This window comes from Urocitellus parryii, chromosome 5 (assembly GCF_045843805.1).
Source record: "Urocitellus parryii isolate mUroPar1 chromosome 5, mUroPar1.hap1, whole genome shotgun sequence".
Lineage (NCBI taxonomy): Eukaryota > Metazoa > Chordata > Mammalia > Rodentia > Sciuridae > Urocitellus > Urocitellus parryii.
The window spans coordinates 40,076,769-40,089,814 of record NC_135535.1 but is presented as its reverse complement, the minus strand read 5'-3'; the positions used below and the strand labels follow the sequence as shown (position 1 = coordinate 40,089,814).

General features: G+C 34.8%; 1 protein-coding gene and 1 pseudogene across 3 annotated transcripts in view; both read left to right on the top strand.

The window, feature by feature from the left end:
- Nucleotides 1–13,046, top strand: part of Nav3 (neuron navigator 3) — a 349,764-nt gene that overhangs the window by 78,137 nt on the left and 258,581 nt on the right. The window lies entirely within an intron of this gene.
- LOC113188596 (translationally-controlled tumor protein-like) lies at nt 9,185–9,676 on the top strand (annotated as a pseudogene).

The window sequence follows — 13,046 nt, the reverse complement described above, 5'->3', positions numbered from 1 at the left end:
ATACATAATGTAACTACATGATGTTTATATTCCAGTTTCAAATGTACAGCATGTATAATCAGTTTTATGTTTAAGTTAAGCCTTTTTCTCTTACTTTCAGTGTCATCTGAAAAAATAGCAAGGCTGTTTTTCATCTGTTAAAAGGATACCTACTCGGATGAAGTTTATGTTCAACACTAAGACAGTACAATGTAAATTACCTACAATGTAGTGCTGTTGGGGTTTGATTTCTACACCCCAAAAGACATGCTTAAATCCTACTCTGTATCTGAGAATGTGGCTTTATTAAGAAATAGGGTATTTGCAAATTTAACTCTAATGGAATCAAACCCCATTAGGGTAGATCCTAATCTTGTGACTGGTACCCTTATATGAAAAGGGAAATTTGGGCACCCACACAGGGAAAATGCTTTATAACTGTTGAGGTAGAGAATGAAAGGATGGTTCTATAAACTGAGGAGTGCCTAATAAACTTGTTACAAAATATTGTGTTTATTTGCAGTCAAATGCTCTATCCCTGAGCCATACCCCCAGTGAATAAGATCTGAGTACTAAAAATTTAAAAAACAAAATGTTTTAATTTGTGAATTTCACAAATCTACTGTATAGTATAGTTGACCCTTGAACAGCCCAGAGGTTAGAGGTGCCCACACTCTCCCCTAATACTTGAAAAGCCACATCTAGCTTTTTAGTCTCAAAAAACTTAACTAATAGCCTGCTGTTGACTGGAAGCCAACCGACTAGCATCTATTTTGTATGTTATATTTATTATGTGTGGTGAAAATAGGTGAGAACCATGAGAGATCACTTTTTACTGCAGCAGACAATTTACTGGGGAGACTAAATGCTCAGACTGAAATGATTAGCATCATGTAGCATGTTAAGTAGAACCTGGCAAACTTGAGCTCACCACCATTACAACCAGAGGTGGCTACAAATTATGACGTATAGAAAGTAATGGAGTTAATTGTGTGGTTATGATTTAGTACTGCAATTTTACATTTGTCTATTTTTTACTATGAATGGTGCCACTTAGTCTATGTTTGTGTGTATAAGTTTTGATTAACTTTCGTTTTTTACAATAGGTTTGCATATATTTTATGGTAGCAAATGAGCAAAATAGAATAGCATCTACACATTCTTATGCATTCATGATATATCTTAATCTCTTGATATTTCAAGATTATGTGGCATGTCTGAGTTTTTTGCAATTATTGCAAAATTTAAAAAAATCTGCCTAAAAGTGGACCCACATTGTTCAAATCTGTGTTGTTCAAGAGTCAACTATAATTCACACTAGAACTTTTTTTATAAATCAACATCATGCTAGTGATTTGCCAATATACATTTTCCTCACTTTTGAAAACTGATCTTTCTTGGTTTTTTAAAAGCATCTTATATACTCTATAATTTTTATTTTTATTTTTTTCAATAATGTTTCTTTTATTTGAATTCTTTTTTTATTGTTTATTCAAAACATTACAAAGCTCTTGACATATCATATTTCATACATTAGAATCAAGTGGGTTATGAACTCCCATTTTTACCCCAAATACAGATTGCAGAATAAAACATGATTTTTTTCAAGAATTTTGGAAAGAAGTAGAGCCCTTAAAGATTTCAGTATATTGGGGTAAAAATAGGAGTTCATAACTCACTTGAATCTAATGTATGAAATATGATATGTCAAGAGCTTTGTAATGTTTTGAACAACCAATAAAAAAATAAAAAATAAAGTAACTTCATAATTTTTATTGACTTTTATCTTCAGTTATTTCAGTAACATTTACTAGTTTCATTAGAGTCACAGTTTTATTTAATGAATTTCTAAAGTTCATGTATGACATGAAAAATGTGCATAGTAGAAAAAAACATTTAAAATACCATATTTGGCCCTAATGCATAGTGTATGTGGTTTTGTGATATAGTTTTACACACACAAACACACATACACACACGCACATTTTATTTTACTTCCTATCTCTTGTACACTGCAGGTCTTATAGGAGAACCATTTAGCTAGATTGAAAGGACAAACCAAAGGCACGTCTAATGCTAATACTGGTGAAATCAATATATAATGGCTTTGATTCGCTGTCACGAGCTTCATTCATTCATTCAGTCATGATCAGGGTATGGTAGAGGATTCTAAAGAATTCTTGCAACAGGGGCTAAGGCTGTGGCTCAAAGGTAGAGCACTTGCCTAGCATGTGCAAGGCCCTGGGTTCGATCCTCAGCACCATATAAAAATAAATAAACTTAAGGTTAAAAAAAAGAATGAAGATTTCAATGATGATTATGGTTAATATTTATCAAATATTTAACCATATACCAGGCATTATTCTCAGAATTTCATATATATTGCATTAACATAGTTTGATTTTTTTTATAGGTATCAGGCTAATTTGACTTAGACAAATTGTACTTCATTGGAAGATTAGTTCCTGAATTCTGTGTAAATGATGGTAACTCTACTATGGTATCGGTGGTTGAAGGCTAGAAATAAAACATGAGTTGAGTGTTTTTCTTCTCTTTCACTTACCTAATTTCTCTCCTTACAATATTAGTCATTAAAATGTTCACACAATTCTTAGCATGTGCCAGGCTCAGAGCTTTTTCCATAGGATTTGAAAAGTGTGTTTCCTTAGTCATTTGTCCCTTTGTCTTTCTTTCTATTGTACAAATCCTTTTTCAGTTTGGTGTGGATCTTAGATTTCTCATGCAGCTTTTTAATTGTCATTTATTTTTTTATCTAATTATTTATTTATTTTTGAAGAACACTTACCTGGGCTGTAATATAGGTTCACTGAACGTTGACTTTTTTTTTCCTTTTTTAGTTTTTAATTCTTTGTGGACTTAATCATATCCAGAGCAGAAGGCCCCACCCCCTCCATCTGAGCCATGACATTTTAAGGAAGCCAAGTTGAGGTTTTATGGGATGTTCTGCTTTTAATTGAATCAGAATTTCAGCAGATGTTTAGCTGGTTAATGCTTCCCATAAATTTTACATTTTGTATCTATGCCAACTTTTAAAATTGCCTTAAAAGAGAATCCTTTAGCATTCTTCAGCAGACTAATACTATTGGTCTTACTGGCATATAAATAGATCATGGCTTTGATTTGCTGTCAGGAGCTTCATTCATTCATTCAGTCATCAAGCTGTCGATCAGTCAATTATTTGAGAACGTGTAAGATGATTTTTAGTGGTGCACAAATGATATATGCTGCTTGTACTTCATCTGGCCTCTGAGTACAGCAGTCACTTTGATATTTTAGTCAGGGGTGCTCTCTAGTGTTTTGCTGCAGATGTTTCTACATGATGAAATTGCAAGATAAATGATTTTGCTTTTATTTAAAAATCACATTTGAAGGGCAATTTTTTTTGTTTTGGGGATTCCATTAAAATAAATTATGATCACAGGCATGAATTGAATTCTCTCAAAGGGTTAACTAGTACTCTGTGGGATAACTATACTTCTTGGTTTTTTATTCCTTATGTGGATATAGAGTAAAAGATCCATGGGGTTTTGTCTAGTCTGTTATGGAATAAAGCAAATATTGAATTTCTTAAATATCCTGCAAAAACCAATGTTCAGATACCTGTTTTCATTCAGGAAAAAAAAGCAATTTAAGCTTATTATAATAATTAAAACTTTTATCAGGTTAAAAATGCATAAGGGGCTGGGGTTGTGCCTCAGTGGCAGAGTGCTTGCCTCGCATGTGTGGGGCACTGGGTTCAATCCTCAGCACCACATAAATAAATAAAATAAAAGAATTGTGTCCATCTACAACCAAAAAAATTTTTTTTTTTTTTTTTAAGAAATTCGTAAGTCCTTTGTATGGTTCAGTGATCTGGTGTTTTCTATTTTATACCAAATATCTGTTTCAACATGGATAATCTTTGCAAAATAAATCATTTAAGTGGCTCGAAAAAATCTAAGCCAGAGTAGCTCCATTTAATTTCTGATGATTCTTTTGTTTGTTTATATATATGTGTGTTTGGAAGATATGCTGCTTCCTTTGGATTCCAATTGTCAAATCCTCGAAAACACCCTAACAAAACCCTGAATGTCTTCCTTCATGCCTTTTAATCCTCTTCTCTTCCTTCTCTGCAAAAATGTCTCCTCCCTGGATTACTTCCTGACCAGCTGCAAATTTTCTTTGGCTTTTACTCCTTCCCGGAGTCAAAGGGGGCTAATTTCAATATGCAATATGTGTAATTAGTTTTTATTTCTAAATAAAATAGTGGACAAATCATGAATTTCACATGCTTTATTCAAGAATGCATCAGTAGCTATTGTGTGAGTGATTAATTTAAACCCAACACTTTTATAATAGTTAAAAGCTCTTTCTGTCATTGCACAGAGCCAGGGAGTATATTTAGGATTTCTCTGAAATTTCCACTTATATGGCCCTCTGGAGGTCTGTCAAATAAATAACAGATGTAGAGATTATCAGTTACTTTTGAATGCTTGACAAAAACAGACACACAAGCCAGGGATTTCCCACTGGATTTTTTCATGTTAAAAGAAAGAAAGACATACCAGCCACAACATGGAGTCCACATAGATAGCGTATTCTTTGCATTTTTTTTTGTTTGCAATTTTACCATTCTATATCTCCAAAATCTTGTTGGGATGAGGAGGGTACCTTTCCTGTGATCCTTGAAGATAGTTACTCTATCTCTGAGGAATAAATTCACTGCATTATCTTTTCCTGTAGAGCTATAAAGAAAAGGAAGTTTTAAAAATTGGTAATATGTTTGCCATGTGTACACTGTGGACTCAGGCATTCCTCAGTCATTCATTTTATCCCATCAATATTTACAGAGCATTTCTGATGAGCTTGACCCTGTCCAAGCCACTGGTGATACAGGAGTGAACAAGCAGAAAGCTGAATCACATGAAACTGACATTCTAATAGTTGGGGTGTTGGGGGCAACTGGAAGAGAAAGCTATGGTGTATCAAGTGATGATAAACTCTTGAACAAAATAAAGCAATGTATGGAATGAGCCAGGGATGGGATTGCAGTGGGGACAAACCATTTTTATCAAGAAATTTAAGGAACCCTGTTCTGACATGGTGATGTTTGAGCAAAGACATGATTGAAATGAGAGAGTGAGCTATTTGCATGTTTGTAGAGGAGCATACATAAGAGCAAGGGAAAAGAGATTATAATGCCCTGAAGTTGGACTGATGTTAAAGGAGATTTAGATTGCACCTGATTTTTAAAATACCAAAATAAAAGAGACTGTATATTACTCAAATATCCAAATAATTGGATATTACTTGAAAGAATAAATGACATTGGACAATATATACAACTAGCTTAATATTTTATTCTGAGAAAAGAAAACCACAACTCCTGATATTGTTTTGAAGAAAAAAACAAAAGAGCATTTCCGATTGTACCTTCTACAGTCCAGCTTATTCAACAGAAAAATACAAAAACAGAGAAAGAAATGATTAAATCTACTAAGAGAAACATGATAGAGAAATGGCGTTAGGAACAGAGTAAAAGCTCTTAGGCATTAGTTGAGGTGGGGGAGCAGTAGGTTTTCCACTGATTTTCAACAATTCTAAAGTACAAAATTTATCTAATACTTTTTTTCTGTTGCATTAAAAGATATTTTAATCTATTAATGACATTCTGCCTAAAACATCCAAAGACAAGGCATTTGCAAAGACATTTGGTTAAAAGTATATCTTTCTACCAAACTTTTGAGGTGGATCACAATAGATGCTGATTATGATAGACATTAGGATTGACAGAATACATTACTGAAAATCATGACATAAATGTTAATTTCATCTCAATATCCAAACCACCATTGCTTTAGTATTACAGTGATTTCTAGAAATGTAATATTCCCAGAGTGATAAGAGTTTCAATGAGTAATATTTTATAAAAACACCAAGGATACAGACGATGAAATTCAATACCAGAAGAAAAAAATAATAATAATATCCAGGCTATTCTCTGACAATAGCACAAATCAAGCTGATATTTACTGTTAAGTCTAAATAGACTTATAAATAGAATATTAATTATTATCTGAAAATTACAATGGAAAACAAAAGCCACATTTAACAGAGAGTATTATTCCTATAACTTGCAAAACATAATACCCAGTGCTTTAATATCTACTGTTGACGTGTTCCATGCCAGATACTGTGGGAATAACTTGACCTGAATTATCACTTTAACCTTCAGTATAAATAAATTACACAAATACTGTTCTTACTCAGTTCTGTGTATGAGAAAACTGTGACTTACATTATTAACTTGCCCACAATTACAAAGTTAATAACTGCCAAGGCAGGGATTACAACCTAAGTAATGTTTCTACATCTTATCCTCTTCATTACTTCAAATATTAACTTTAAATTGAAAATACTAATTGATAACTTTTATCAGGATATCAAAAAACAATTTGAATGAGCAATAAAAGGATGAAGAGGCATCTTTTTTGTCGTTAGTCTTGTTCAATTATTTTAAGTGTGTTACTGAGTTTACTTACTCCTTGGGATTATACAGTTTAACATAATTAATGATTCACATGTTAAAACAGCTCTATTTTCTTCCAGTGTCTTTCTTGTGGTACCCAGGTATTGCCTGTTCACACTCCAGTCCATAACCTTCCCTTCAGGAAGCTATATTTTAACTTGTTTGCCTGTGCAGCTGTGAAGGATGCTGTGGGAAGTTGAAGGGGCAGGGCCAAAGTCCAGGGTGTTTCTTGGTGCCTGCCCTCTTCCCTCCCTCCCTCCCTTCTTCTCTCCCTCCCTCTCCCCCCCCCACCCACTATGGGGAGTGAGTTGGCATTTCATACAGGAAATGTGGCCCCTCCTCAGTGGCCTTATAGCTTCCCATCTCTAAAGCCCTTTTCCCTCTTGCTGTAAAGGTGATGGTAGTTTCCTGTTCTTGCTAAAACCTGGGTTACTTAAACATCCCTATTTTATTTATTGCCTTTCCATCATTTCAGTTATTGATATCAAATTAAATGTCTTATGTTTATAATACCAAGAAGAGCCTCTTTTCCCTGAGGACCCTGACTCCTATACTAACTTTTCATATCCAAAGGCTGTGACCATGTGGATCCTCATAACTGATTGTTTCTGTTCTTAAACCTGAAAAGAATAAAATGGAATCTAGAAAAACGAATTCACCAGTACCCAAGTTGGCAGCATTGTTTTCTATCAGAAGGGTCAACAAATGATATGAAATCTAAATTGAATAAATCATAACCAAGCAATAAACCTGCCTTTCTATATGGAATTGTTATGGGACCCTTGGGATTTCACTGGCCGACATTTTTAGAGCTCTTCCTAAACAAAACACATTAAATACCACTTACCGACTCTTCCTTTGCTTACAGCTATTTTCATTTAGAAAAATACCACCTTGCATATTGCAAATGCATTATGTAAACCAGTGATCCATAAAGAAAAACTATTTGGCTGAGTATCATCACAACCAATATTACAAAGACTTTTTATGCCACTCAGTCCAGAGCTGTTAAATTTGGATTCTTTTAGTATGTCCACACCTGTTCTATTTACTGGAAAATGTATCAAGTAGTTTCTGCTTAAAACTAACCAAAAACTCCATGTCTTAAGGCAATGACCATTTAGTGCACAAATTTTAGGATTGACCATTTGGACTGGGTTTATTGCTGAAACTCTGTTGTGCTCCATGGACTCACTTATGCTTGTAATCAGCTTCTGGTCAGTGAAATGACTGCTTCTGCGGATTATATATGGCCCTCCGCAAGCTGGTTTATGATGACCTCATCTGGTACTGTGGGGTAACTGGGGCTTCTCTCCAAATGAATTTTCATCATACGGTAGGATTGCCAAAGCTTTTTTACATGGCATCTTAGAGTTTCAATAGCAGCAAGTAGGCAAGACCCTTTGTACAAAAATCTTCCCAGGCTCTGCTTACATTTATGTTTGCAAAGATTGCAATGGACAAAACTAATCAAATGGCCAACCCCAAACCAAGGTTGGAGAAATAGATTCCATATCATTACAGGAAGAGTAGGCATTGTGACCATGATTACACTCTACCACAGAGACTATATATACAGCTACTCCAGTGTTTCATTCAAAGAAAGAAAAAGAATAAAAAAGAAAGCTTCTTTTAAGGAACCAGATAGGAAAAAAAGTATTTCAAAGACAACAGAATATGTTTGTAATGAGTAGTAATATCACAGAATAAGAACAAAAGTTTGGTGTCTGTGGGTGGAGAAATGGATGCATAGGAGAGCAGACTCAATTGTGGCTTACTGTAAAGTGAAGGCCACGCTATGGTCAAGGTTTTCTTTGCTTTGCCAACTCTTGACAAGGTTTTCCACATGATTTCAAATATTGGTTATACCAAATGAAGTATACATATGTGATTTATTTACAACTTCCTTATCAGAAGTCTCACATATAGTAGTCTGACTCTCTAGGTATACCAGTTGGGTATCCTGCTTTACTTCTGAAAATACTCACAGGGTACTATTGCAACTCTGCATTGGTGGGCATGGAGAGAGTAAGAAAGATATGTCAAATTAAGCCTTTGTCTTATGTATTTACCTACTTTCTAATTTCCTATTTTACCAAAAAGAAATATTTATATGAATTAATACTCCCAAGTCTGTAAGTCTTCGCTTTTTTCTTAAACTCAAATGTTACCTAGCAACCACTCAAGGACATCTTTATATCTTTCATAAAAGGCAAAATAAATCAGATTAACTTAGCAAACATCTGTTTTCTTATGAGAACAGTCATGTTTTCATTGAGACAGTATGCGTGTACACTGTTCTCTGTGTCAATTATACTCCCTTTGCTTATATTGGATCAGATCAACAGAATTCTGGCTCTCAAAGAGCCACTGTTGATTCAACTTTATTGAAAACCCAATTAAGCTTGGATTGTCTGGTGGCCTTTTGTCATTGTGGGGGCTATGTGATTAGAATTTGAAGTGAATAACCCATGATTTCTGTAGAGAACTGAATAATCACTTACATTTTGGTCCTGGAAATGATAATATAAATGAGACAGATTTAGAACTTAGTACTATTGTACACAGTATTCATCACATAAATTTAAAGTACAAATTTTAAGAGCTCTAGGTTTCTTCCATCCACTCTGGGCTTCTGTGAATTAGTGCCCTGGTCCTCTTCTTCCAGCCACAATCATGATAATCCACAGGGACCTCATCCACCACAGGGGGATATTCTAATGACATTTATAAGTTCATAAAGATCATAGACAGGCTCTGCCTAGAGGTGGAAGGCAAGATGGTATAGGACAGAGGGTACCACTGATGACATGCTCATTGGTGGAAGTGCCTCTGGTGAGGGTTCTGAGAGAGAAAATACCAAAAGTATGGTCAACACTGTCGATATTATAATGAAGGATCACTTGCAGAAAACCAGCCTCAACAAGGATGCCTCCAAGATGCAGGTCAAGATTGCATGAAATCAATCAAAGACAGACTTGAAAAACAGGGACCAGAGAGACCTGCAAGACAAATCAAGCCCATTCTCACTAATTTCTAAAATTACCAGTTCTTGATGGGGGTAAACATCAATCCTGATGGCAGGATTGTTCTCAGACTATTGTGAGGATGGTGTGTCCTCATGTGTGATTTTTCTTGAAGGATGGTTTAGAAATGGAAAGATGTTAATAAATCTAACAATCTGGCATAGCAGTGCTTGTGGATCTATCATCTGTCATCATCACTGCTGTTCATTAGCCACACACCACCAGCACTTAAGACAAATGGGACTCATGTCATCTTGAGCTCTTCATTTGTTTTGACAGTGATTTATTTGGAGTGTAGACATTGTTTTTAAGAAAATAAAATGCCATTTAGGTCTTCTAAAAATAAAATGCATTTAAACTCAAACAAAGAGCTCATATAGCCAATTATTTGCCCTCTCATTCCACTGGATTCTCAAGAGTAAGTCCAAATGTTAACTTGCAATGTTTATTACAAAAGGGAAGCAATAAAAATGTATATTAACTTGAAAAACCTCTTGTTTTGGGAAGGCAACTATCAGAAAATAACCTGATATGATTGACGACTGTTTTGTTTTGACAATGTAAATGGGTAGCACACCTTCAAAGTCACCGTACAGATACATTTTGGTTATCTAAGTCCATATTCTTGTCACCAAAGGCAATAGAATAGCTAAAGAGAATCTTGGGACTATGTTGAAAAATTGGCTTTCTAACTTTTTCATCAAAAGAACATGGAAAGGACACATTTCCAAGATTCATCTGCTATTTAGTAAGTTGAAATTTAAGCTTGGAGGTATATGAAATATTTAGCAGACTTTTTTTAAAAAGGCATCATCTTAAATTTAGGCTATTTTGAGAATATATGGGAATTTTTTTGTCATAAATCTAGTGATGGAGGAGATATATAGTATATTTTCAAGATTTAAAATTCTGTAAATGTTAATGCTTATTCAAATTTTGATTTGCTATTTTTGAGACAAGCATGTTCTTTAGCTCAGTCAGTACCAATGAAGTATTGCTGGTGGGACCAGAGAAATACAGATCAAAATTCTGCTTTTATGTTGAATAGAAGTATTGAGAATGTTGATTAACCATGTAGCAACAATACAATTAATAATCCTGAAACTCAGAATTAACCATACATTCCCAGTCATAGACACTGGTACCCCAAATTGTAACTGTTATTAACCCAAGCATACTGAAGCAAGAAAACAATATTATTGTTAAGAACTGCAGCTTGGAACTGACTTGGGAAAAATCGTCTTACAAGTTTTTCGTGTAGATGAATTCCTTTACTTTGGGGTTAACATGAGCCATCTGTGAAAAGACAAAAAATCTACTAGGAAACACAGGGTTAAAGTTATATATTGTTAAGAAAAACAGTTATTCTATGGGAATACAAGGTAGTAGGAAGTCAAACACTTTGCAAAAGTTTAGTACTACCCTTTTTATTGTTTATACCAACAGAGAAGATAGTATGGTGTTGTAGAAAATGGATATTAGAAAAAGAGAGGCAATTCTGAATTCCAGCTTGTTATGCTGACTTTGGGCAAGTTAGTAAATGGGTCTGATCCTCTCTTGTTCCTTAGAACTATGTCCATGTCATAGTGTCCTTTGAAGGAGAAATAAAATAATACCTGTGAAGTAATCAGCACATGATGAGTAACTGCTGTAGTGAGGGTGTAACCAAAAGCTCAGTCCCTGTCCCCAATGCCAATCATTGCCAATTTGATAATGAGGACATGGTTTTGAGAAACAGGAAAAAGAAGATTTATTGCTTTGCTAGCAAAGGAGAAACATAGGGGATTCTTGTCCCAAAGGTTGTGACTCTGGATCTGGAGGGACAGGGGGGTTTTAAAGGAACTCTTCAAGGGTTACATTCCAGGTATGCTCTAGTAGGGGGTCCCAGAACACCCTGATGCTGTGTTAGGATTCACTTGTTAATTTGGGAGATATTCACTTCCCAGATCCTCAGCAGGCATCTCCCATCTCCTTCCTGTAGTGGGTGTGTTCAAGGGCTATTAACCAGGGGAAGAAAAGATAACACTGTCACCCTAATCTTGTGGTTGGGGATGGGAGTGGGGGGGGGGAGGAGAAGAGGGGAAAAAAACACATTTTTTTAAAAAAATAAGCCTTAGAGCAATGAGGGCTATATTCAGAAGGTGAAGGAACCACCTTTACCTGGGAACAATGGCAGTTAGATTAAAACTCCACCTTGGAGTCTTTCTGTGAAAGTAAATCTGAAGTATAAGAGTTTCTGGTCATTTGCTCAATGGAAGCTACTGCTTCTGTCAACCTGAAGGCTCTCCTTAATCCAGCCCTCAGTTCCAATTACCTGTTCTTCCAGAAGATGCCAGAGTAGCTATTCTGGTTTTAAATTAAAAAAAGAAAAAAAAAATATCTACCCTTTTGAGGCCAATGCTTCCCTTGGATATACTAATTGCTTTTCTGTTCACTCCTGCTCCAGTAAATGTCCTGTTTCTTATCAGATCCCATGATCTTTTAGTTAATCACAGGACTCCACTACTCTAATTTTGAGGAAATCCTTCATCAGTGTTTACCCAGATATCTGTAGTTCCCATGTGCCCACAATCTCCTGCTGTCCTACAGAGGCGTTGGTCTGTTTTCAGCATGTGAGTAGGTCACTCCACAATCAGGGAAAGTTCTGTAACTGATTCATTCTCATTATAAATATTATTCCGCCTTGAATTTACTTTGAGGATTTTTTATGTACACCTTAAGATTGTTTGATCTTTTTTTGCATCATATTTTTCACTTTGCTACATGAATGTAATTTTTAAAAAATTTTTCATGGCTACTTAAGTTTTATAGTGTAAGTAAAGCATACTTTGATAATAAAAATTTGCCTATACTAGCTATTTATTTTCATTCTGATTTGTAAATACTATGATTAATATAAATTACTTTTCTTGGCAAACAATTGTACATAAAGAAGAATAAAGGAATGATGCAGGGGTGTGTCTTGAATATAAATTTAAGTAATTGAATATAATTATATACACACATCAGAACTAAAATAGAAGAGAGAGAATGATAGATTTAGAAACCAATCATCTCCCATATTTTTAACAAGCATTTACTGAAATTTTTAACAATCATTGGCATAGAATTAGTACCATAAATCATGTTTAATTTTCAGAACAATCTATGTAAAAGTATATTGCCCCATAATTTTAGGACTATGTTTGTAACACCTCTTTATTCACCTCAAACAAGTTGTGAGAAACAAATGAGATGACCCATTTAAAATTGTAAAGCAAAGTTAGGATATCAGATTTTCGATACTTAATTCTATTTCATCTTTATTTCTAAGGGCCAAAGAGCTTGTATCAAATTCCAAGTATCCTGGCCCGGGCAGTTTGACCTTCCTCTACTCACTTAGCCCACAACTAGTAGTAACCAATCAAAGGACATTTCACAGGGTCCAAGATCAGAGCTTCAAGAGAAGGAACTTTCTATTGATGAAGAGCCCATAGTTAGTGTTCAAAGACGTTATTAAATGCATTAATGAA